At 37.2% G+C, this 27,915-nt stretch overlaps 1 protein-coding gene and 1 long non-coding RNA gene across 8 annotated transcripts in view; one reads left to right on the top strand and one right to left on the bottom strand.

The window, feature by feature from the left end:
• Nucleotides 1-27,915, bottom strand: part of GRM1 (glutamate metabotropic receptor 1) — a 394,410-nt gene that overhangs the window by 317,799 nt on the left and 48,696 nt on the right. The window lies entirely within an intron of this gene.
• Nucleotides 20-27,912, top strand: LOC112644261 (uncharacterized). The gene is made up of 3 exons (XR_003126260.3): nt 20-295; nt 24,995-25,092; nt 27,155-27,912. It is a non-coding gene; the product is annotated as an uncharacterized LOC112644261 (long non-coding RNA).

Here is a 27,915-nt window from a genome sequence, read left to right as displayed (position 1 = left end):
CCACTTCCGACTTGAGGAGGTGAAAGGTCAAGAAGATGGCGGCCACCTGACTCACTTCCGCAGGCTGCCTGCACCCGAGGCTGGACTGGCCCGTAGCTCTTCCAAAGGCTCCCGCTGCCGCTGCCCCGGGGCCTCCAGACCCCAGCAGCCTTCGAGGGGCCCCTCTGCATCGGCTGCTGCAGGGGTTTCTGCCTGAGCTGCTCCTGTGGCCACCGGGCAGCTTTCCAACCACGCGGGAGCCCTCTCGCAAACTGGGGACCGAATGAAAACAATAAAGCTTTTTGCAGCAAAATAAGTAAGTACCTAAGCAAGTGCAGTGATTAATTAATATTTTAGAATAGATATCAAGGGTTTTTCTGAAGTGGCATGTCAGAGAGATGAGAAAAAGAGTAAAATCAATATTCACTTTGGAAACCAACTTCACCACCACCACCACCAATTAGACGAAAGTCTCCCTAAAACTTAGCAGATTATCCCTCACAGGCTGTCTGTATTTTAGTACCTGAACAAAGTTAAAACGTGTACAATATCGACTTTTTGAGTATGTTCCCCATAAACAGAACCACCTTTCAAGTCAAACCATTTATTTCCCAAATTTGCTATTGTCAGTTACATAATCCAATATCACTGTCATTCCCTGGCATAGTAGAACATGACATTTTTTAAAAGTAAGCAACAATCTGTAAGAGAAAAAGGAAGAAGTAAATTCGGAGTGTTTTCAGTCCAAATATCATCTGTTTCTTATGTTCAACCCAAATGCATTTCACTGGATAACATTAAATGCTACTTAATGTTATAACAAATTACCCCTTTTGAGAATCAAAACTGTCTCATAGCTAAGAATTATATCATCAGATTCGTTACTCAAGCATGTTCCTATGGTGAATTTCCTGTTCACCCCTCTTCATACAAACTAACACCCACCCGACATCACAACTCAATCATTTGACACAAGACAAACAGTTGTCTGCCTGGTCATGGATGATATGCCAGCAAGTGAACAAGGGGTTGAAAAGAGGGAGGCCATTTTTTATGCTTGTGATTAAGTTCATCCTTAATATTGTATTTCAAATTGAAAATCTTCTGTTGTGACATATGGTATTAAGGCCTACATGAAATATGTGGAAATAGTTACTTGGGGCAGCCTCAGCCCCAGTGGTGCAGCAGTTTAGCGCCACCTTCCTCCCGGGGCGTGATCCTGGAGACCCGGGATCCAGTCCCAGGCCGGGCTCCCTGCACGGAGCCTGCTTCTCCCTCTGCCTCTGTCTCTCTGTCTCTCTTCCTGTCTCTTTCTCTGTCATGAATGAATAAATAAATAAAATCTTTAAAAAATAATAAAATTAAATAAATAAAATCTAAAAAAGAAAAAAGAAAAAAGAAATAGTTACTGGGTCCTTTAAGCCGGCCAGAGGCTGAGAATGCCCCCTTCCTCTCAGTGCACTTGATGACTACAACCAAGGACTCAAAAGCTGTATAATGATCTTCAGCAATCACCTTCTTCTCTCAAGTCCCAATCTGATCTCTGAAAATTAAGTGAGATGAACTAGCTAGTCTCTAGGTCTTTTCCAGAACTCTGAATCCATAGAAGAAACAACAATTTAAAAAGAAGTAGCTGCAGAAAATCCCAGCAAAATCAGAATGTGAATAGCTCTAGGCTGTAGACTGATTAAAACAAGAATATTTTTAGCCTGGTTAAGTTAAAGTAACCTTAGCTGGGCTGATAATAAATCTGAGTGTCAGGGTCAGAATACTGTCAGGAGAAAGGGAAAGAGATTCACACTTGGAGCTGTCTGAAATGGAATGGACTTCCTCAGGAAGAGACAAGGTTGCCAATTACTGGAAATGTTCAGGAAAGGCTGGGAGCTCACCTGGCAGGGTGGTTGAGAGGTTGTAAGTGGAGCTCTGAGATCATCTCCAACCTTAATATGTAAAATGGCACCATAAGCTGCTGTACCAGAATCCAGTGTTCTTCTCATGGATCCCTCAGCAAAACTGTATCAGCATTCTGTTACATTTAGCTGTTAACACATTTATTGAGTTCTACCCTTGTGCAAGTCCTATAGGGCATGCAAAGATGATTTGGAGAGTACACTGTACTTCTCAGGCATAAGACAGGAACATGATAGCTACCAGGGAAGTAGTGATAAGTGACACAGAATAAGCACATATAAAATACCAAGAAAGATCAGGAGAGAGATCACTTCCAAGTTTCCAGAACAAGGATGGTGAACTAATGCAGAGTTTATGAAAGAGATAAAGGTGGACCAGTACCCTGAAGAAAGGCTAGGAGCCCGAAGGGATAATTAATGACTTCTAAGACCCTTCCATTTCAGAGATTCCATGTACTTCACTAAATGCCATGAAAATGAGCACAGATACATTAATCCTGTACCAAATTCTGCCCATCTTCTTGACCTATTATGCTAATCAGGCAGGGTCAATGGACTATACCCTGCCATCAGGAGGAGTTGAACTAGAAGAGGGGTTTGCACTAGATGAGAAATCAGGATCACATTACTGTTACCTTTGGGTGATGTCAGCAAACCAAAACATCACATGCTATTTTAATAGCAAGACCAAGCTGAACATCAGAATTCAGTAGCAGCTTTTAATTTAATTTTGATTATGAATGAAATTAGCTCTTTGGAGAAATTGTCTAATGGTACGTCATATGAGATGTCAGTCCATTTGTTTTGTTTTGTTTTGTTTTGTTTTGTTTTACATAACCGCTACCATGGGCCCCTTTTTAAACTACTGCATGATTCTTAGCACATATTCAAGATTAGTCATCAGTCTATAGTAAATCCTCAATGACATATCTCAATGAGGATATTATCCTATTCTAGTGTAAGTAATTATAGTTTGAAATGAGTCTCCAAGTCTTAGCTATGCTTGAGTACATGCCATTTAGAATAACTTTTTTTCAATATTTGACATCACACCATTAACATTGAAATGATTAATTATGTTTACATAGAGTAACCTAAGTATCTTGTTTGAAATGCAGACCTTATGGTGTCACTAACTTATGCAATGATTAATATATTATGTAAAATATTGTAAAGTATCCTGTAGAAGCCATGCAATAATAGTATTATGATTTATCCCAAGAACTTATGGCATAGAAATGCTGATGCGGAGCCTGACGTGGGACTCGATCCCGGGACTCCAGGATTGCGCCCTGGGCCAAAGGCAAGCGCTAAACCACTGAGCCACCCAGGGATCCCTGCTGTGGACTTCTTATAAGTGGCTTTTAAGATACTGAGGAATGTTCCCTCTATCCCTACATTTTGAAGAGTTTTAATCAGGAATAGATGCTGTATTTTATCAAATGCTTTCTCTGCATCTATTGAAAGGATCATATGGTTCTTGTTTTTTTCTCTTGTTGATGTGATCTATCACGTTGATTGTTTTACAAGTGTTGAACCCCCTTGCATCCCAGGGATAAATCTCACTTGGTTATGGTGAATCATATTCTTAAAGTACTGTTGGATCCTTTTTGGCTAGTATCTTGTTGAGAATTTTTGCATCTGTGTTCATCAGGGATATTGGTCTATTATTCTCCTTTTTGGTGGGGTCTTTATCTGGTTTTGGAATCAAGGTAATGTTGGCCCTATAAAACAAGTTTGGAAGTACTCAGTCCCTTTCTATCCTTTGAAACAGCCTTAGTAGAATAGGTATTATTTCTTCTTTAAATGTTTGATAGAATTCCCCCTGGGAAGCCCTCTGGCCCTGGACTTTTTGTATCCTGGAAGATTTTTCATGACTGCTTCAATTTCCTCACTGGTTATTGGTCTGTTCAGGTTTTCTATTTCTTCCTTTCCAGTTTTTGTAATTAGTGGTTTTCCAGAAATGCATCCATTTCTTCCAGATTGCCTAATTTGTTGGCATATAGCTGCTCATAATACGTTATTAAAATCATTTGTATTTCCTTGGTATTGGTTGTGATCTCTCCTCTTTCATTCATGATTTTATTAATTTGAGTCTTTTTTCTTTTTAATAAGGCTAGTTAGGGGTTTATTTATCTTATTCATTCTTTCAAAGAACCAAATCCTGGTTTTATTGATCTGTTCTACAGTTCTTCTGGTCTCTATTTCATTGAATTCTGTTTGAATCTTTATTATCTCTTTTCTGCTGCTTGATGTAGATTTTTTGCTGTTCTTTCTCCAGTTCCTTTAGGTGCAAGGTTAGCTTGTGTATTTGAGTCTTTTCCAATTTTTTGAGGGAGGCTTGTATCATGATTTATTTCCCTCTTAGGACCACTTTTGCTGTATCTGAAAGATTTTGAACAGTTATATCTTCATTTTAATTATTTTCCATGAATCTTTTTAATTCTTCTCTAATTTCCTGGCTGATCCATTCATCTTTTAGTAGGATGCTCTGTAACCTCCATGTGTTTGAGTTTCTTCCAAATTTCTTCTTATGATTGAGTTCTAGTTTCAAAGCATTGTGGTCTGAAAATATGCAGAGGACAATCTGAATCTTTTGGTATCGGTTGAGACCTGATTTGTGTGCCAGTATGTGGTCTATTCTGGAGAAAGTTCCATGTGCACTTGAGAAGAAATGTGTATTCAGTTGCATTTGGATGGAATGTTCTGCATATATCTGTGAAATCTATTGGGTTCAGTGTATCATTCAAGGCCCTTGTTTCTTTGGTGATGCTCTGCTTAGAATATCTGTCATTTACTGAGTGCCATGTTGAAGTCTCCCAGTATTAGTGTATTATTATCTAAATATCTCTTTACTTTGGTTATTAATTGATTGATATACTTGGCAGCTCCCACATCAGGGGCATAAATATTCATGACTGTTAGGTCTTCTTGTTGGATAGACCCTTTAAGTATGATATAATGTCCCTCTTCATCTCTTACTACAGTCTTTGGTATAAACTTTAATTTATATGATATGAGGATTGCTATCCCATCTTTCTTTTGAGGACCATTTGAATGCCAAATGGTTCTCCACCCCTTCATTTTCAGGCTAGAGGTGTCCTTAGGTCTAAAATGAGTTTCTTGTAGACAGCATATAGATGGGTCTTGCCTTTTTATCCAGCCCAATACCATGCATCTTTTGATGGGATCATTTAACCCATTAACGTTTAGAGTAACTATTGAAAGATATGAATTTAGTGTCATTGTATTACCTATTCAGTCCTTGTTTTTATGGATTGTTTCTTTGAGCTTCCTCTTTCTTTTACAGGGTCCCCCTTAATATTTCTTGCAGAGCCAGTTTGGTGGTCACATATTCTTTCAGTTTCTGCCTCTTCTGGAAGCTCTTTATCTCTCCTTCTATTCTGAATGAGAGCCTTGCTGGATAAAATAGTCTTGGCTGCATGTTCTTCTCATTTATTACCCTGTATATATTTTGCCAGCCAGGTCTCTGCGGAGAGGTCTGCTGTTAATCTGATATTTCTCCCCATGTAAGTTAAGAATCTCTTGTCTCACGCTGCTTTAAGAATTTTCTCTTTATCTTTGAAGTTTACTAGTTTCACTATTAAATGTTGAGGTGTTGAATGCTTTTTATTGATTTGGGGGTTCCTCCCTATCTCTTGGATCTGTATGCCTGTTTCCTTCCCCAGATTTGGGAGGTTCTCAGCTATGATTTGTTCAGATATACTTTGTGGTCCTCTGTCTATCTCAGTCTCTTCTGGAATCCCAATTAGACATATATTCTTCCTTCTCAAGCTATCATTTATTTCCCTAAGCCTTTCCTCATGGGCTCTTGTTTTTCTTTTTTCCTCAGCTTCCTTCCTTACTATCAACTTGTCTTCTATGTCGCTCACTCTCTCTTCCACCTCATTAACCCTAGCAGTTAGAACATCCAGTTTGGATTGCATCTCATTTAATCTATTTCTAATTTCGGCCTGATTAGTTCTCAGTTCTGTAGTAACAAAGTCTCTAGAGTCCCTTATGCTTTTTTTCCAGAGCCACCAGTAGCTTTATAATTGTGCTTCTGAATGAATTTCTGACATCGTATTGAAATCCAAATTCTGTAACTCTGTGGCAGAAAGTACTGTTTCCAGTTCTTTCTTTTGTGGTGAATTCTTCCTTCTAGTCATTTTGTCCAGTGCAGAGTGGCTGTGTGAATGGCCTGAGTCAAAAATATCAACCATGACCTAAGTAAAATACTTAGATGATTTTGAAGAGGTCAGAAACCAGAAAATAAAAGAAAAAGGACAACAGCACAAAACAAAAGGACCACTAAAGTGAAAAACAAATTTTAAAACAAAGTAGTAAACATGAAAAGTCAAAAACCAAAAACAAAGAAGAAAAAAGAAAAAGAGATAAAAAAATAAAGAAAATAGGAAAAAGAAAAAAGGGGGATGGTGGTGGTGAAGAAGTGATAGTGGAGAGAGAATGTAGTCTATCTGAGGGATCCTACAGGGTGATCAATCCTCTTGAGTGATTTTGTTCTGTATGTTAGAAGATGCACAATCCCAAATTTTTATAAACCAGCAATACTATAGAAAGCCCAAAATTGACCACCAAGGCATAAACAAGATAAGAGAGGGGGGCAGAATGGGAAGGAAGAGATAATATAATCCCACAGAATGAACCAACACTGTGTTCCACTTGGTTCTGGGTGTATGTTGGTCATGTTTTAGAAGCTACTAACTTCCACCATTGTAAAACAAAACGAGGCAGGTAAAACAAAAAACAAAAACGCATATCTACCAAAATTAAATTGAATATGTTAAAGGGAATACAGAAGTGAAAAATATATCTAACACATGTAATTGTAGAAATATGAAAGTCAAAAAGGAAAAAACTTGAAAATGAAGAGCTGGTAAAATATTGTAGTTAAGGTAGGAAAAGAGAAATAATATTGGAAAATTTTTGTCTGATATAAAAACGAATTGTGATGGAAAAAGAAAAGAAAAAAATAAAAGGACCCTCTAGGTCTATATACTATTTTCTGTCAGACCTGGAGCTTTCCAGTGCTCCTTGGCCAGTAAACTTGCTCTTCCCTTATTCTTCCAGCTGGTCTTCTGGGGGTGGAGTCTGCTGTGCTGATTCTCAGGTGTCTGTGCCTGGGCGGAGATGCCCCGCCCCTTGCCAGGTGCAGGGCTATGTGAGCTCTTCCCCCTAAGTAACTAACCACAGTCTCCCAGCCTGCACTGGCCTAAATGCTCCCAGGACTGGTACAGGTGCACTGATCTGCACAGTTTAGGGATGTCCAGCAGTAGGAGAGTTCTCGCTGTCCTGTGCCCTCCCTGCTTCCAACTGTCTGGGGGGAAACGCAGGATCACTGGCTTTGTCTTCTTGGGCGCCCTGGGATCCAGGGCCCTGTGCCACTGGACTCGTGCTCCCAGGGGCAACCTCTCCGGAAGGGAGTGGGGCACAGCCACCTCCCTCCAGAGCTGGCCCGCCTAACCCACTGGCTTCTCCCAAATGCCTGGGAGGGCTGCAGCACTCCGGCCCTTTACCGAGATCCGACCGCAGTTTGTGATGATCCAGTGCCCCTACTCTTATAGTGACTCCGGAATCTTGAGGCTTCACTGCCCCTCCTGCAATCCTGTCTGATTTCCCTGCTAAGCACTTTCTGTCAGGGAAAAGTCCGGTGTGGATTTTTAAAGTTCCCGCTTCTCCAGGGCTGTGCTTTCCTTCCCCAGAGGCTTTCTCCCCTGCTCTGCTTTAGCCCTGCTACTCACGGTTCTCCCCCACACTTTATTCTTTTTAATCTTTTTTTCACCTTCCTACTTTGTTAGAAGCAAAAACTTTTCTCTCTGTAGCATTCCACCTGCTCTGTCTTTAAACCTCAGGTTGAATTTGTAGGTGTTCAGGATGATTTGAAAGTTATCTAAGTAAGTTTGTGGGGCCAGGTGAGTTGAGGACCCCTACTCTTCTGCCATCTTGAGACAAACATTTAAATTCTAGGTCCCTAAATAAAATTCTGCAAAATTTTTCTTAGTGTCATTCTATATTTTAGGAGGCCTGATAGAATATGAACACTGAGATTTCTTAATATAGTTTTAACATTAATTTCTTTATTATTCAATTAGGAAAATATCAACATAGAAATAAAAGCATGTTATTCTAACTAGAAAAAATAAACTTATTATTTGTATCATAGTTTTAAAGGAAGATGGACCCTGTTCTTGAGCAGTCCTTTATTAAGCATCTTAATGGATTTGTTCATGTGTGTTTTGGAAAAAGAGCCAGAGAAAGCTATATTTCTTAGCATAATAGAGATTGAATTATTTAGAATTTCTAGGGAAATATGGAAATAAGGGTGTGGGAAATAAAGTAAAAAAGAAGGACTCATAAAGAATGGAAAAAATTCATGAACCTAGGACTGATACAGAAAACCCCAGTGAGTGGTAACTGCAAAAGATTTTGAAGAACATGAGTGCATAATATGGATGAATAAGTTTTTGAATGAGCTATGCATGAAGGGTCTCATCTCCCTAATTATTAGCTCACAGTCAACCATAGTGTATTCACAAATGCTTTGAGTTTAAACCAACAAATATTCTGAGGGTCACCTGTAAATTACCCAAAAGAGCATGTGTGGAAACAGAAGACCAGCACTCAAACAAGACTTTGAAAGCATAAAGCCCTGAGAACTGACAGAAATCTTGCAAAGACATGGTATTATTGAATTCAAGGCAATCTTACTTAATCTTGAGGAGTAGTGAGCCTTTCTCACATAACATCCCATTTTGTATATTTCCAACTAAATGTAAATAGTTCTGTTCAGAATATTCATTGATGTGATATAAAACCAATGAAATATACACAGGTTCTGGTCTCAAAGAGATTCCAAAGTAGAATAAAACATGTATGGGCAGCCGGGTGGCTCAGCGGTTTAGTGTTGCCTTCAGCCCAGGGCATGATCCTGGAGACCCAGGATGGAGTCTCACGTCAGGCTCTCTCTCTCTCTCTGTGTCTCATAAATAAATAAATAAATAAATAAATAAATAAATAAATAAATCTTTTAAAATATATGTATTTATTTTATAGCATTTCATTAAAAGGGATAATTTGTGACAGTAAAAATATAACAGGAAAAGGGGGAAATAACAGAACCTGGATAGGCAAATAAATAGAAGTTGCTATTAGTAGGGGAAAAAAAGCCTATTTTATCTATGAGACAGTTTATTCACACCTAATGGTAGCCACAAAACAAAAATCTAGACAGAGACACGAAACATGAGAAAAGGGGAAACTGAGTAAATTGTGGAAAACCACCAATTAAAAAGGCAGTTAGAAACACAAAGAAAAAGAAACAATGGAGATGCAAAACAACCAGAAAACAAAAGATGAAATTGCATAGTAAGTCTTTATAACAATAATCACCCTAAATGTAAATAGATTGAACTTGCCAAAAGGCCGAGTGGCTGGATGGATTAAAAAACAAGACATATGCTGCTTTTAAAATACTCATTTCAGCTCTAAAAACACACATAGAATCAAAGTGAAAAGTAGAAAGATAATACTCAAAGCAAATAGTAACCAAAGAAAGTGGATATAGCCATATTTCTTTCAGACAAAATAGACTTCAAGCCAAATATGATAATAAGAGACAAGGTTATTATATAATGATAAAGGGGTCAATATATAAAGAAGATATAACAATAATAAATATATATGCTCCCAACACCTGAGCATTAAAATATATTAAGCAATACTAATATATCTTAAGGAAGAAATAGACAACAATACAATGATAGTAGAGGACTCAGCAGCCCACTACCAGCAATGGATAGACTGTCCAGACAGAAAATCAACAATAAAAAAACCCAAAACGTTGGGATTGAATCGCATTTTAGAACAAATGGACTTAACAGACATATATAGAACATTCCATTCAACAGGAGCAAAATACACATTATTCTCAAGTGCACATGGAACATTCTCTAAAATAGGTCATATAGCAGGTCACAAAGCATATCTTAGTAAATTTAAGATTGAAATCTTATCAACTATCTTCTCTAACCGTAATATTATGAAATCAACAAGAAGAAAGTGAATAGACAAATATGTGGAAACTAAATAACACACTTCTAAATAACCAGTGGGCTAAAGAAAAAGTCAAAATAGAAATAAAAGGTTAAAACAATTGAAAATGAAAATACAACATATTAAAATTTGTGGGGTGTAACAAAAGCAGTTCTGAGACAAAAGTTTTTAGTAATAAATGCAGATATTAAGGAATTAGAAAGATCTCAAACAACTTGAATTTATACCCTGAGAACCTAGAAAAAATAGGGAAATTAAGCCTGAATTTAACAGAAAAAGAAAATACTAAACATCAGAGCAGAAATAAATGAAATAGAAGCCCAAAAACAATAGGATCAATGAAACCAACACCTATTTCTTTGAAATGACAAATAACATTGATAAACCTTTAGATATACCAAAGGGAAAAAAAGTGAAAGAGAATGACTCAAACAAAATTGAAAATGAAAGAGGAGACGCTGTAACTAATACTATAAAAATACATAGATCATAAGAGGTTACTATCAATTTTATGCCAAAAATTACATAACCTAGAAGAAATGGACACATTTCTAGAAACATACAACTACCAAGACTGAAGCAGGAAGAAATAGAAAATCTGAACAGACCGATAAAGAGTCAAGAGATCAAGTCAATAATCAAAAACCTCCCAGCACAGAAAACTCCAGGACCAGATGACTTCACTAGTAAATTCTACCAAACATTTAAAGAAGAATTAAAATCAATCCTTCTCAAACTCTGGCCAAATGTTGAGGAAGAGGAAACACTTACAAACTCACTCTATGAAGCCAGATTTATATTGATATCGAAACCAGGTAAGGATACCACAAAAAAAGAAAACTATAGATCAATATCCCTGATGGATATAAATGTAAACATTTTCAACAAAATGTGAGCAAATTGAATTCCAGAATACATTTAGAACATTATATACCATGACTAGGTGGGACTTATTCCTAGGATGCAAGGATGATTCAACATATGCAGACTAATAAATGTAATCACATCAATAAAATGAAAGGTCAATAGACATACATTTGACAAAATAAAACATCCTTTCATGATAAAACCTTTACAGATTGGGAATAGAAAACCTTATTTCAACATAATAAAGACCACATATGACAAACCCATAGCTAATATTATACTCAGTGGAGAAAAATTGAAACTGTTTCCTCTAAGATCAGGACCAAGACAAGGATGTCCACTCTTACCACTCCTATTTAACATAGTACTGGTAGTCCTAGCTAGAGCAATTAGGCAAGACAAAGAAATAAAGCTATCCAAATTGGAAAGAAAAAAAATAAAACCGTCACTGTTTGCTGATAAAATGATCTTATAGAAAATCCCAGAGTCAATTAAAAAAACTGTTGTAATTAATCAACAATTTCAGCAAAGTGGCAGGTTTACAAAATCAACTTACAGGCTTTCCTTTATACTAATTATGAAGCATTAGAAAAAAGAAAAATATTACCACATTTATAACATCAAAAACAATAAAATTGGGGGGGGGGATTTAACCAAAAATGTGAAAGATCTGTACAATGAATACTGTAGAACTTTGCTGAATTAAGTCAAAGAAGACACCAACAAATGGAAAGACATGTCATATTCATGGATTGGGAGAATTAATATTGTTAAAATGGCCATTCTACCAAAACCACTTATAGATTTGACACAATCCTCATCAAAATAACAAAGGCATTCCTCACAGAAATAAAAGAAACAATCCTTAAATTTATGTGGAACCACAAAAGACCCTGAAGAGCCAAAAGTAACCTGAGAAAAAAGAACAAAGCTGGAGGTATCACACTTTCTGATTTCAAACTATACTATAAAGCCATAGTAATAAAAACAATATGGTGCTGGCACAGAAATAGACACATAAACCAGTGGGACAGAATAAGAAGCCTAGAATTAAGTCCCAGCATATATGGTTATTTAGTGTTTGACAGAGGAGCCAAGAGTATCCAATGGGGAAAAGATAGTGTCTTCATCAAATGGTGCTGGGAAAACTGGAGAAATACATGCGGAACAATGAAATCAAACCCTTATCTCACACCACTCACAAAATTTAACTCAAAGGAGATCAAAGACTTAAAATAGGAACTGATACCATAATACTCCTAGAAGAAAAGGTAGGGCAGAGGTTTGTCACTATTCGTCTTGGCGATGATTTTTTGGGCATGACACCAAAAGTACAAATAACAAAAACAAAAGTCAAGAAATGGGACCATAACTCAAACTCAACATATTCTGCAGAGCAGAATAAAAAGATAAATATCCTTACAATGGCAAACATATTCCAGTATATAAATGTATCAAAATAACATGCTAGATACCTTAAGTTTATACAATGTTACATGTCAAATGTATCCAATAAAAAAGGCACATGGCCTAAAACATTAGAAAATAATACCTGTGGGATCCCTGGGTGGCTCAGCAGTTGAGCATCTGCCTTTGGCTCAGGGCATGATCCCGGAGTCCCGGAATCGAGTCCCACATCAGGCTCCCTACTGGAGCCTACTTCTCCCTCTGCCTGTGTCTCTGCCTTCTCTCTCTCTCTCTCTCTCTCTGTCTCTCATGAATAAATAAAAATCTTTTAAAAAATAATAATAATACAGGAGATGAGGATCATGGTGGAAAATCCTACTGCTTACTCACATTCTTTCCCCAACCAAATGTTAAGAACATTTTATTCCAATCTCTAGGAAGGGGAGAGATGATGTCACTAAAAATGTTTCATAAATTGTTCCTCCCCTTGAAGAGAAAAAGAAAAAGAAATCAGTTTGGTGAAATTCAAAGAATTTAACTGTCACAGAGTAATGTTGCCACTGGGAATCACTTTGGCTTAAAAGCTAAGAAGAAAAGTCTATGTTCTTCCTTTGCTTGCTTCTTTTTGGTTCTGTTCCTTCAGATACATTAGGCATTGGGCTTCCAAATCAACATCTCACTTGTGACAAGAAGGATAAATTCAATCTGCAAGACAGTCAAAAGGCCTGCCTATGTCCATAATCCATGCACATACTGGAATAAGCCAATACTCCGTGTTACGTGTATGTAAACTCTCATCCAGATCCATGCAAAGGAGGAGAAATCACACTATGAATTTAATCCCTAAAAATAATACTACATGGCCAAAATTATATGAAGACATTAAGATTGTCAAATGATTAGTACAAGCAAAAATTGTGAAGGTATGAGATAATGAGGGCCGGAAAAGGTGAAGAAGATTAGGGGATTGAAAAGTTAACCATGGGCTTTATAATTATTTCCAAAAAAATGAGAGCCTGGGCAATTGATTAAATATGAGATAAATGGAGGATAGTAGCATGAAATCTCAACAATTCAAAGATGCCAGCATATTTGAGTCTCTTTAGCCTGACTTTTCTCTGGGTTTGCAAAGTTCCTCCAATTACGTATCATACTAATTAAAGTATTTGACCCCCCCCCCCATTAATCTGAGTTCTGTTTCTTAATTCTATTAAAATTGAAGGCATAGACTTGTTCACACTTCTTCACCACAGACCATGTTTATCTGTTGAGCTCCGTATAAATATCAAAATCATTTCTGTACTATAGGACAAATTTTAAAGTTTTAAGTACAAAATTAAGTGCATTTTAAAACCTAGTCCAGCAGGACTCTGCATTTCATCTCTAGCCACTTTCTTCAGTATTCTAGCCACACTGGATCCCTCCTTGCTCCTTAAATACATGCTGCAATTTTATGACTCTCCTCCTTTTTTATGCTGTTTCTGTGTCTAAAATACCTTTCTAGCTCCCAAAATGTAGCACACTTCTACTTTTCTGCTAAAGCTTCACCTCCATGTCACAATCCTGTTTTCCAGCCCAAATCCTTAATCCAAGCTAAATACTTTATCAACTATGATGATCACAGAGGGTCACTCACCTGCCTCCCCACTTCTCACATTTCCATCGTGGAGAGGGAGCTCTTCTCAGGAGGGTTCTATCTGCCCCCTTGCCTATACTTCCCCAAAGGAGCAGAGACTCCTTAATCTTGACAATGAGAAGGACTGGGACAAATAGCTCCTTTCTCTCTTTCAGACTGCAGAATTTACAGGACATTCATCTTTCCTTCCTATCTGTCAGCAGCTATACAAGGAAGGCTCTGTTGTTATAAGACCCCCAATTGAACTTATGAACATATAAGTTCAATGCACAGGTGGGGAGAACATAGGAGAGAGCCACAGTATGACTGTAGGTCAAGCAACATTCTCTAATCCGCCATTACCAATACAAAAGCAGATATTTTTCCTATGATCTGTTTGAATTCCTGTATGTGCTTTTCATTTTATTTTTGCAAATGCAGGAGGCAAGAGGAATGTTATTGATTGTCCTTCTCCAGCCCTAACTTACCAGCGAAGGAACTAAAAATACGGAATAATAAATTCTGGGCCAGAATGTAGGCAGAGCATGTAATGACAGGAAAAGAGTTTGAAACTTTTGATGCCTTAAAAATCCTAATCCACCTGGGTTTTGACCTCTGTGGTTTTCCTTGGCTTCTATTGTCACTATGTGGTTGGATTTTTTATTAAGGGAATGTGGGACTTAGTAATCATGATCTGTGTGGTTCTCTGTGGCTAAACTTGACCTGATTTATACCACTATGGCTTAAAGTAGGCCGGCCAATGGGGCAGGGATTATATTACAGATAAGAGAACCTCTCTTGGTCCAATAAAGGCTAACTTTAAAGTAGGCAGAGCAAAAATAACTAACTAAATAAATAAAAACAAATAAATAAAGTAGGCAGAGCTTTAGTGTGCACAGACTGCTTAGGTACTTACAGGTAGATCAGATTTAACTTGTTTTATTGCATGTCTCAGTCAGATCTACAGGTAGGGTATATGAAGTACAGAAGCAACTAAGTTACTCATAGAACACAGAGTTCTACTGAAGTAGGCCTCACACCAGGCATAAGTAAATAGTAACAAATATGTTGCTCCAGATTGCATTTATCTATATTGTTTTGAAATACAGTAGTTAAAAAGAAAATTATTTAAAAACTAACCAATTGACTTCATGCAGCCTTTCCACAAGTCTTTAAGAATTATTCTCCAAATCTATGGCCTTAAGGAGGCTGTGATTAGCTCTCAAAATGGCCAAGAAATTGGCTTAGCATTTCAGAGATTTACTATGGCCTCACACACAGAAGAACATAGATGATATTTTAAAAACAAATAAACTAACTAAAAAAAAAGAACCAGTGCTTCATGAATTAAAAGTAAACCACAAATGAAATGATTGCAAACTCAGAGACTAAGAGACAATTTAAAATGCCTTGGCCTGGAACACACTGTTGTTAAGCATATTTACTGAGGAAGGCAAGGAAGGGCTGAACAGAAATAATGCTGAATAAGTGGGAGGAAAAGCATTTTCCTCAGATGGGATGTTGAGATTTCAGAATACAGGCTAGGCAGCTATTAAAGAAAAAATGAAATAAAAGAATGAACCTAGGTCTAACTAATGAAGAGAGTGAAGAAAAAAGAAGTATTTTAATGTTAACTAGATTTAAACAGATGGAAACACAATGAAATTAACAAAGCAAGAGAGGTAAGATTGTAGAAAGCAATTTGGAAGGCTTCCCCCGAAGTAGGTATGGTCCAGGAAACAATTGAGTGGTATACCCTTAAAGTTGTCTATGGAGATTCTATAGTAAAAGCAAATGCGGGGGGCACTTTTGAAGATCTGAACAACCTCAAGTGCTTATGGGAAATTAGATATTTTAAGAAAACATAGCTGGTTTTTAAAAAAGATTTATTCATTTGTTTGAGAGAGAGAACAAGCATGTGAGTAGAGACAAGGGCAGAGGGAGGGAAACTTCAAGCAGACTCCTTGCTGAGCTTGGAGCCTGATGTGGGTCTCAATCTAATGACCCAAGAGATCATGACCTGAACTGAAACAAGGAGCCATATGCTTAACCAACTGAACCATCGAGGGGCCCCAGGAAACACAACTGTTTTAACAGAAATGCAATTATTGCCTAGGCCCCAAAGGCACAAGCCCAAGAAATGTATGAAATTTGGACAAATGACAATAAGCAAGGGAAAGTGCATCACAGTAAAAAGAAGGTGAGCAGGACAGTAATAACTTGCATTCTGAGACATAGCTCTAATGGGACAACACGTGCTGATTGTAGATCCAGAAATTCAAGAAGCAGGGCAGAGGCACAATATGTTAATATATATGCTGCTGAAGTGAGCACAATGAGGCACAATATGTTATAAACACAAATATCTGTCCTAAATACAGAGAAAAAGAAAAGGAAAGAAGACCTTCACACAACTAGACAATTTTTTATGAATATGAAAGAACTCAGAGGTTCTGCCAACAACTATACTATCTAAAGAAAGAAAGTTAATAAAATAATAAGACAGATCTTAGGAATACAATGAAAACAGATTAGTAATCAGCAAACTTTGATATATGTCTGTGTCATCAGAGTGCTAAATTAGGACTGCTTTCCATACAAATCTGAAATAAAAATAAAATTAAAAAGTAAAGGCACCAAGGAATTGAATAACCATAAATTTAAAAATAGACAATTATTTAACGTCCATGAAACATTTATAGAATTCCAATATATAATTGAACATGAATAAAATCTTAAACTATCTTATAGAGGAAATGTTCTAATCAATCATGTTATATTTTTAAAATATTTTATTTTATTAGAAATTAAAAATCATGGTTCTAAATTACACTTAGATAAAAGATAAATCAAAAGAAAAATGTAAGAGGAAAACTTTAGGCAAGAATTAAGGAGCACAGCAAAAGCTGTATTCAAAGAAAACATAAAATGATAAATACCTTTATTGTAAGAAAAAAAAATAACCAAAAAGGAATAACCTCCCCTGCAAAAAAAACTCATGGGGGAAAAATTGGCAATGAATATGAAAAAATATATTCATGGAAGAGCTAACTTCATGATCAAGAAACATGAAAAATATGCTCAAAGTCACTAATAGGCAGTGAAATTTAAATTAAAGTAACAATAAAATATCTCTTCATACCTCTGAGACTGGGAAGAATTATATACCTTGATTAAGACCCATGACCAGTAAGGTCACAAGGAAAGGTATACTTTCACATATTGCTTGTAAAGAAGCTTTAATAATTCACATTTTACCAGTATTGGAAAATAATCTGGCATTATCTATTAAAATTAAAAAGAACATACAGCAATCACACTTTTGAAAAATATATCCTAGAAGCACCTGAGTGGCTCAGTAGTTGAGCATCTGCCTTTGGCCTAGGTCCTGATCCCAGCGTCCTAGGATGGAGTCCCGCATCAGGCTCCTCATAGGAAGCCTGCTTCTCCCTCTGCCTATGTCTTTGCCTCTCTCTGTGTCTCTCTCTTATCTGGTGAGTTGACTGGGGAAATATCTACTTCCAGTCTTATTCAGTTTGTTGGCAGAAATAATTTCCTTGTGACTATAGAGCTGAAGCCTCTACCTTCTTGCTGGTTCTTGGCTCATCTCTCAAAAGTCACCTGGTCACCAGTAGTAAGCCTGCAGTTCCTTGCCAGATGGGCCTCCTCAACATGGCCACTTCATCAAGCCAGCAAAGAGAGTCTCTAGAATGATTCTTCCAGCAAGAGTCTTATATAATGTAACATAATCACAGGAGGAACAGCCCATCACGTTTGCCATATCCTGTTGGTTAGAAGCAAATCAAATGTCCTTTACACATACCACAAAGGTATGAATACCAAGAATGACCATCACAGAATTCCTGTTCCTTAGAATCTATACCTCCACAAAAGTCAAATCTCATCAATTTAAGAAGATTGGGTAAATTGTCATGTATTTATACCCTTGAATATCATGCAGTCATTATAAAGAATAAATTTATATCACTCAGTCTGACAGGATTTCCAAAGGCATTGCTGAATGAGAAAAGCAAATGCAGCAAAGTTGAATAAGATGATCCTAAATTTATAAAACAATCCCTCCCATTCCTGGACTCCAAAGGGAATTCTTCTTGAAACAACAGCAGCATTTCTTAAGGTGTCATCTAAGGGAGAAACAGATGTGGGGACAGGGATAAATTGCCCCTAGGAAGCTGATTTCATAGCCATAGGCACAGGTGGCAGGAGACCTGCTCACAGATAGATGGATTTTTCTCCACACTTAGGGTAAATGCATATTGCCAAACTAAAATATTGATAAACAGTTTGCCTAGTTCAGTTTATATTTATATTTTATGGTGTCTACACACCTGGCACACACTGGCATCCTACTAAGAACTTAAAACAACATGACTTCTCTCTACCTTCTTTTCTTCAAACATCATGGAATTCACATTATGAACTTTGGTGACAGAATCAGAGATCTACATTAGGCTGCCACAGAAACATTATTGTGATTGGGATTTTGGTTCTAGTAGCTCAAAATTTTGTGTGTTTTAAGTCTCATAAATAAAAGTAATATGGGCTGTGGGACTGGTCTTATAATGTCAAGTATTTAATAATTTTTTGAACTTTAAAATGAAACATATGACCACATATCTGACAAAACATTCATATCTGGAAAAAATAACTCTTAAAATTCAATGATAAGAAAAGAAACAATCCAATTAGAAAGTAGGCAAAATACATGAAGAGATATTATATTAAAGAGTATATACACATGAAAATAAGCACATGAAAAGATGATCAGCATCACTACATTGTAGGGAAACTCAAATCAAAATTCTAATATGTTATTACTGCACATCTGTCAGAATGGCTAAAATTAAAAAATAGTGACAACACCAAATGTTGGCAAAGATGTAGACAAAATGTATCACTCTTGGTAAACTTTCTTGGTGGAAATATAAAATGGCACAGTCACTCCAGAAAATAGTTTGGCAGTTCATAAAAAAAAATCTAAACATATACATACTTAACATGTCACCCAGGAATAACACTTCTGAGTATTTATCCTACAGAAATACAAATTTTGTCAACACAAAGCACATGGATACAAGTGTTTGTAGAAGCTTTATTTGTAATATATAAAAACTGGAAACAATTCAAATATCCTTTAAGGAGGCACGGTTAAACAAATCGTATACATCCATACCATGGAACACTACTCGACAATAAAAAAAGTTCATTTTTTTTATTATTTATGAACTCTTGATACACTCAACAACTTGAATTACATGAGCACTGTGCTTATGAAAAACTCCAACCTCGAAAGGTCACCCGCTGCATGATTCCACTGATTATAACACTCTTTAAATGACAAAATCATAGAGATGTAAAACAGATTACTGGTTGCCAGGGATCAGAGATGATGCAGGGTGGAGGATGCGGGTATGACCATAAAAGGATCTTTGTGATTATGGAACAGTCCTATATTTTGATTGTGGTGGTGGTCATACAAATCTATATATATGACAAAATCTTGCAGAGCTACATATACACAAATACACATGGGTACACACAAGTGCATGTAAAACTGGTGAGATCTGAATAACACCTATGGATTGTATCAATGTCAGAGTCTCCTGGGTTTGATATGTGTCATATCATAATGGTAAGATGTGGAGAAAACTAGGTAAAGGGGACACGGAACCTTTCCGTAATTACTTCTTACAACTACATGTGAACCAACAATCATGTCAAATAAAAAGATTTAAAAATCGAGGCATAGGAGAGGATTACGCTGACAGAATCTTACTCATTCCAATACAATAAGGCAGCTCAAACTGCCACTGAGACCAGAAACCCAGTTCTATCCAGGCTGCGGAGCACAGGCCTCTACCAGACACCGAGCAGAAAGAGAAACTGGGTGACGTGGTTTTTGAAAGTCAATTCCTTTCGATTTTAACTTAGAGATTGTGGACCTTAATATCTCAGACAAAAGCAGGGTGATTTCCGTAGCTCTTTGACATGGGAATTTTATAAAGGGAGGATACCGTATTTAGGGACGTTTCTGGGTTGCCATTGTAATGTTTGGAGTACCATTGTGCTACCATTCAATCTCGCTGAATCGCTCTTGAGGTTGATCACAAAGCTAGACCTAATTTGGGGCGGGGACATGAACAGGGAATGACTACTAATCCTAGTTGACAGCAAAGGTCTTACAACTGATTTAACTGATGTGTACTTCTGATCCACTGCATGTCTACACTACCCACCAGTGGTCTCAGAAGACAGAGTAAGGAACAATGGTAGTATTCAGGGTAGGAGTTCATGAAGGTAAAAGGATAAATTCATGATCTCCTCCCCCTGAGAGAGACAGTCACACTCCAGATAACCTTAAGGCAAAAAACAAATTGAGAAATCTTGGGCAAGTGTTTGAGATTGTGCTAATCTTCTGCTTTCTACAAAACTACACAGGAGAGAAAACTCTACTCGGCTGGTAAAAATAGTATCAGATCCCTCCCTGACTCTCCATGGTTGGATAAGTGGATTGCCTGATGAGCGGCTGTGGGAAGAAGCAATTGGGCATGTGTGGCCTACAGAGTAGTCTGGCCTTAGGACACACACTTTTCTGCCAACCCATATTGTAAGCTAATTGGGACAGGTTTTGTCCTTTAGATAGAAAGCTGCAATTTTAGATAGGTGAGCTCAATTCAGTAGGACACTGTGGGAAGGAATGATGAATCAGAATTTGTGTATCTTATTATCAATTTAGGCCAAGCCAAACAGTCTAACTTATCCTTAACAAAAAGAAAAATGATATTTTGATTGCTATCTCTGATTCTTCCATAATCATTCCTGAACTAGAAAGAAAAGAGGGGTACTATGTGTTGGCTATTTTCAAATCTAATATATGTCACCTACCACAACGATGCAAGATAGTCCATTCAGTACTCCAGTACGTCTTGGTAGCTGGCATAGTCTTATCTTTACGCATTCCCAGAATGCAAACTGTGCCAGCACAAAGCAATAACTGTGTCAGATTTTGTTAAATAAACCCATCATTTCCATGATAAACTTTCATTCAGCACTTACATCAAAATATCATTTCTCAATTTTTAAAGTAGGTAATAAAAGAATTATCCAAAAAAACTCAAATCTTGATTCCTCAAAGCATCCAAATGCATAATACTTAGATCAATAACCATAAAAATGCTAATAAACACTTGGGATACACTTAGGGTATTGAAATCAACGTATACTGAAAACACTGGTTGATACATGTTTACAGTCAATTAAGTACTAAGATCTTTCTCCTCCTTATGAGATATAGAAAATACCACTTTTATTCATTTCTTTTTACCTAGATAACTAAATACAAAAGCCCTGAGAAGGTACTAAATAGAAAAGCCCTGAGAAGGTACTAAAATAAAATTTTAAAGCTTGTAGCCTAAATTTAACAAAGGATCTAGTTACTTTAAATACCTGGAAGGTGTCATTCAACCAAAGAGCCTTACATGTGATCTAAAAACAGCTGAGGCAGTGACATGTCAGAATCAGAATTATTTAAAAAGAATAGTCTATGTCATTTTTAATTCCTTCTCTAAAACCTGCTCAAGTTCTTTGCCCATTTTTCATTGAAAAAATACTGTTTTTCTTATCAACTTGTGTCATTTCTTTATTTGGTAAAGATAGAAGCCATTTGGCATCTCTATTGCAATTATTCTCCCAGCTTCTCACTTGTCCTTTAATTTTATTTATAATGTGTTTAAACATATGCTATTGTTTTCATTGTTATATAGCTATATCAATTAGCCTGTTCCATTGTTAGCTCTTCTATTGCTTTAATGTTTAGAAAATCATTTTCTGCCCAGATATTTAATAAACATGCACTTATGTTTTCTTCCAGGTTTTTTATAGTTATAAAAAACTGCAAACATTCCTTAGAGACAAAGAAAGACATGAATAATTAAAAAGCTTAACATGCTTCTCTGTATAGGAAAAGTACTGTAAAATATTGACGTGACTGTAAAGGTGCCAGTTCTTTCCAAAATATGGTTTATATAATCTTTGGTAAAATACTAAGGATTTGTAGGCTAATCTAAAAAAATAAACAGGAAAGAATAGGTACAATAAATGTTTTATTTTTTAAAATGACATCCAAAACATATCTAAAAGTTGCAGCACTTGAAATAAAGATTAAGTAATATTAAGAAACATAGAAGAATGATGACAGGTTGATAGATAAGGTAGGATGGAGGGGGGAGATCAAGATTACTGAATAGATGACCCAAAAACAGACTTTAAAATAAAGATGTTAACATAGGACAAAAAATACATCACAAATCAGTAGGAGAAGGAATGTGTTTGATTACTGAATAAATGCATTTTTTAAAGATTTATTTATTTGTTTGCTTGAGAAAGAGAGAGAGAGAGAAATGCACAAGAGAGACCACAAGTGGTAGACAGGAAGAAGCAGACTGTCTGCTAGGTAGGGAGCCCAATGTGGGGCTTGATGTGGGGCTCGATCCCAAGACCTTGGGATCATGACCTGGGCCGAAAGCAGACACTTAACTGACTGAGCCACTCAGTTACCCCACTCAATAAATATATCTGAATCATATCTATGTACCAAAAGCCCCACTGAGTTCTGGGAAGAGAAGAATGGCAAGGTCCTTTGGAGTCGATGGTTTAGTGGGGAAGGCAGTCCTATAAAATAAGTAATGAAGCATATGAAAAAGGAGATGTGTGGAGTCCTAGGGGAGTATTATAAAGGATGAGCAAATCTATACTCAGGAATATAGGAAGGCTACCAAGAGAAAGTGACTTATAAGCTGGGATCTGAAGCAGCAGCTAGGTGAAGAGTTGTTCTGGCATAGAGAAGGGCATGGTGAACAGAAAGAAGTTCCCAGTGGCTGGAACACAGAGAAATTAATGAGAATCTGGCAAGAAATGAATCTGCAGAAGCCAGATCATCAAGACTCTGGGTGATATATTAGAGATTTTGAACTTTCTGTAAGGGCAATGAGAAGCTACTGAAGAATTTTAAGCAGGCAAATGACTTGATCAGATTTACCTTTTTAAAATGGATGAGAAGGAGGATGCCAAGACTAGCAAGAAGGCTAGTGGTGTCATTGTTCAAGTAATTCAGGTAAGAGATAATTGTGGCTTGAAGTGTTGACGATGAGGATGGAGAAAATGAAAATGTTTGAGAAATACAGAGATTTGATAGAAGTTGGTCATTTATTGGATATGTAAGGAGGTGAAGAAAGGAAGCCAAAGACAATTATTTAATAAATGATGTTTAGGACAATGGACTAGCTGTGAAGTAGGGGGGTACGGAGGGTGGATAGAGTGTTTTATTGGATCCTTACTTCAAAACAGATATCAAAATAATCTACAAATAGGAAAAGAAGTTAAATGTTTAAAAAGATGAAACCATTGAATTCTTTTAAGAAATCAAGAGCATCCGGACTGTGTTCCTATCTGCCTACTATGTTCCTACCTCCTCCACCATACCTATTTTCCAGTCCCAAAGTAGCTCTGTGAAAAATACCCATCCACCTCGCACTCAGCATACTTAACCTGTGCTTATATTTTAGCTCATAATTTTCAAAGGGGCTACCCTCCCTAAACATCCTACCTCTATCCACTAAAACCCTACTGAACCTTCAAACTCCAGCTTGAAATGCCCCCTCCTCCACAAAACCTTTCCTGGCCCTCCAATAAAAGCAATTTTTGTTGCTATGCCATTTCACTTATATACTTTGTATAGTCATTCTTACATTCTATCCTTCCACGTTGTTTGTATATATGTCTGTCACTTCTCAAGACTCATAATCACCTTGAAAGCATCACATCGTTATAGTTACAACCCAGCCACATTCATTATAGCTCCCACAATACCTAGCACAAAATGCTTAGAATTATATAGAAGCATATACATTTTATCAATGAATTCAATCATAAAGGCATTGATTTAATTTAAATAAATGCTCCTAGATAAAAGCACATATTTGCCCCCTTAACTAACTCATGAAAAGTTCAAGTTTTCTAAACTTATCATCCTGTGAACTATGGGCTGCCTCAGGTCACATTCGGTTCACTTTATATTAACTTCAATTTAAAAGAAATTATCACTCCTCTTCGATTCTTGCTACTATGTATCCTCAAACCTCTGTAAGTCTGTTCTTCCCTCTCTCCTTTCAGATGTGAAAAGGTAAGCTCCCAGTTATTACGAATTCAGTACTGCAAGGCTACGATTTTTGAGTGAATGATACACTGTCGGTCTTGAACACAACCCAGACCTCTCTGTGAGCTTTAATTTTCATCTCTTGGCCTCTTTCACTTTCTTCCTTTCTCTCTCTCTTTAGTTTTTTAATCTTGTATTTTGAATTAATTTCAGACATATGGAATATACAAAGAATTTCTATGTATCCTTCCCCAGATTCCCCAAATATTAATATTTTATCACAATTTCTTGTCCCATTTTCCCACCCCTAAATCATTGTGAGCAAGTTGCAGTCAGGATGCCCTTTATCTCAAAGTACTTTAGTGGCTCCAGGTGTTCGAAATGATGCTTTGCCCAGATGGGCATTGTTGTACCTGCCCTGGCTCATCTATTCTCATGGGACACTTCCACATCACCCTCACTACAACAACACGTCCACTCAGATCTGCTCTCTCAGACATCCCCACATCCGTCTAGGGCACTTGGGGAACATTTAGCTCTTCCTGCTCCACTGTGGACTGTGAGATCTTCACTGGGAATGTATAAGGTAGTTCTGTGTCACATTCGAGCACACAGACAACAGTGTGTTGTCCTCACCCTCACTGGGATACAAAGAACTGTGAAATTGTCTTAGCCCTGTATGCCTGGACACCACAGTGCCATTTCTGTTCCACAGTTGAGAACACAAAAAGATAATCTTGCTGTCTGCATTATCCCCTCCCCTTCACCCCCTATGCCTCACTCCATTTTCCCATGCCCCACCAAGGCCTAGATCCTCCCTGCTCTCAGGTCCCCTAAAACTACCTGATAGACTCAAGTTCAGGCCAGAAAAAATACTGTAGAAGCCCTTTCTCTAGGAACCCTCAACATCTAGCTCTTTGCTCATGTTGTGCCTTTCTCTTCTCTCATAATGTAAGGACCCTCTTCTAGTTTCAGGAGTAAAGAACTGGCTTTCCCTGGATCACTGAAAATTCTAAACTGTGCCCTCATCTCCAACCCCCAGGACCAAAGTTTTGGAACTACAAAAGGTAAGATTTTGATTTCCTTATATTCATTATTTTTTGTTACATCTTCCCTTTCTTGAAGCAGTGAAGGCAGAAGCTTGTATACCCAGAAGAGGAAAAGAGAGGAAAGTAATTGGTTATTAGTTCAAAGCACCGTCACTCCATCCATATGATAGTGTACATAAAATTCTCATAATAGCAAAATGTCTAAGATATTAAACTTAATTGCTACATCAGCCTCAACATCAGTTGCTTGTACATACGAGCAAAGTAGAAGGTATGACACTCTCTCTCTCTGACCAATGGTTTCTTGAAGACTCTGTGATTCTCTGGGTCACCAAAACCGCATGTTTACCAACTTTCTTAGTGACAGTCAGCTAGTGCCATATTCACTTTACAGTTGTGTGTTGTCAGTGTGGCAAATCTCAAAATAAGAATTCAAAAAGTCGCTCAAGCCCTATTCTCACTGAAGAGAATGAAAACAAAGTACAAAGTGGAAAAACAAGTATTGCTTAGCCACCTCTTAACCTGTCCTTGGCTTTAAAGAGATACAATGGATGTGAGCAAACAGGCAATGAAAATGAAAATTCTAGCTGATAATTTCTTTACAATTCCTGGCTTTAAAAGACAATGTCAGGGGATCCCTGGGTGGCTCAGCGGTTTAGCGCCTTTAGCCCAGGGTGTGATCCTGGAGTCCTAGGATCGAGTCCTGCATCAGGCTCCCTGCATGGAGCCTGCTTCTCCCTCTGCCTGTGTCTCTGCCCCACTCTGTGTGTGTGTGTGTGTCTCTCATGAATAAATTATAAAATAAAATCTTTTAAAAATATAAAAATAAATAAATAAATAAATAAATAAATAAATAAATAAATAAATAAAAAGACAATGTTAGTCTGGTTTTCATTTTTGGTAACCCACCAGTTATCAATCTATAGATCCTCACAATTGAGAAGACACAGCTTTTATTGATTGCTTAGGAAGTAAAAGATATTACCTATGCTTTTGCATTCAAGAGGACTTAACTCTACATTTCCAGGTACTATGTAGAAGGGTAGAGGGGCAGGAGACTGGACAGACTCCGTGCTTTAGTTTTCTTTCATAGAGTTAAATATGTGTGTGTGTGTGTGTGTGTGTGTGTGTATTTGTATATATATATTCTTTTTGATAGTTGGAACAAGATAGTAAGTTTTTTGGGGTTTTTTAAAAAGATTTTATTTATTCGTGAGAGAGGCAGAGACACAGGCAGAGGGAAAAGCAGAACTCGATCCCAGGACCCTGGGATCACACCCTGAGCCAAAGGCAGATGCTCAACCACTGAGCCATCCAGGTGTCCCAGATAGTAAGTTTTTAATAATGGGGGTATTGCTTATAAAGTTTCAATATTTTCAAAACAAACACAAAAGCTGTTCTCCAACAACTTGTTCCAATAAGGAAAGTTAATTTAGGGTCTTTTCTTCAGAAAAGTTTATCTCCTTTTCTCTGTCCCCCCTTTGTTCTCTCTCATTTTACTCACAGATGATCTGTCTTCCCATCCCACCAATCACCTCAGATTTGTATAAACCTCATATCTAAGATGCTGAAGGGGGTGTTGCTTTTAAACTACAAATCACCTCTGAAACTGCATACTGCTCACCCCAATTTCAAGCATATGGGCTTTGCACAACATCTATGGTAATGGTTTTGGTACCACGTTCTTACAACCATAAGAAAGCCCCTATGAAACAAAATACAAGATTGAGATTATTAAAGTGCCCTAATCATATTAGTTTTCTAAGTTCCTGCTGAAATATTTAGTATTAAATACTATAAAACATCCTATAAATAAGAATACATGAGTATAAGAATACCTCCAAGTATATTGAATCTAGTGATAGCATGAGTCTGTGTCTACATTCACAATTCATGCCAGTGGAATGGTGAGAAATACGCTTTCTTCCTTTACCTTAATCTCTCCATCCCAGCATCTTAGGGCAATCAGTGACTGCCAGCAGATATCAGCTGCACCGACACAGATCCAAATGCCAGTCTTAGTTAGCACTTGTGCTAAACCGGCAGAACCTTTATTTTTTTTAACCATGTATTTCCACAGCTGCTCTCTCAAGTGAGTTATTCATCTGGAGGACTCTCAGACTGCCATCAGAAACAACACAGAAAGAAGACAGTTCAGGCCCGCCACAGGAAGAGTTCAGCAACAAAAACCCTTTCACCTTCCATCACACTAGCAGATCTAAACCTGAATAACAACGAAGATGCTTTAGGTGGGATGCCACACTGGAACACCAGGAAACATTTCCAGCCTGTGCAACATTTTACTTCTCTCATAACACAGAACAAAAAAAAAAAAAAAAAAAAAAAGGGAAATCTTTTTCCTAATAATGTGTATTTGCTTATATTTTGTTGAACGTGTCGACTAAGCTAGCATATGCTTTGTTAAATGAATTTTAATATGGAACACCTTTGTCAGGCCCCCTGTGTTTTCTTCTCTGTCATCAGTTTAGTAATCTACCCTTGTTCCCAGTCATCTCCATCAACAGCCCTTCTAGCTCCGGAGCCTCACAGCAAGCCCTGAGTTGCTCTGCCTTGCCCCGACCTCTTAGACCAAATCCTTCTGCTAAAGTGAAGTATGGAGTTAGCTCTGTGCCCAGATCAGTGGCTGGTACATGAAGGCATATACAGTACATGCTTGTGGATATAGAAAGAGAGCCAGTTAATCTAGAAGTAATTTTTGAAAGAAACAAGAGATCCTTTGAATTCCCGGTAAAAAAAAAAAAAAAAAATAGGTGATGTCCAATTTTGGCCCCTTCACTATTTGGATATAAAATTTATTTCCTAAATTTTAGAAACAGAGAA

Source organism: Canis lupus, chromosome 1 (genome assembly GCF_003254725.2).
Source record: "Canis lupus dingo isolate Sandy chromosome 1, ASM325472v2, whole genome shotgun sequence".
Taxonomy (NCBI): domain Eukaryota; kingdom Metazoa; phylum Chordata; class Mammalia; order Carnivora; family Canidae; genus Canis; species Canis lupus.
Note: the sequence above shows the minus strand (reverse complement) of the source record. Positions and strands in the feature narration are given on the sequence as shown.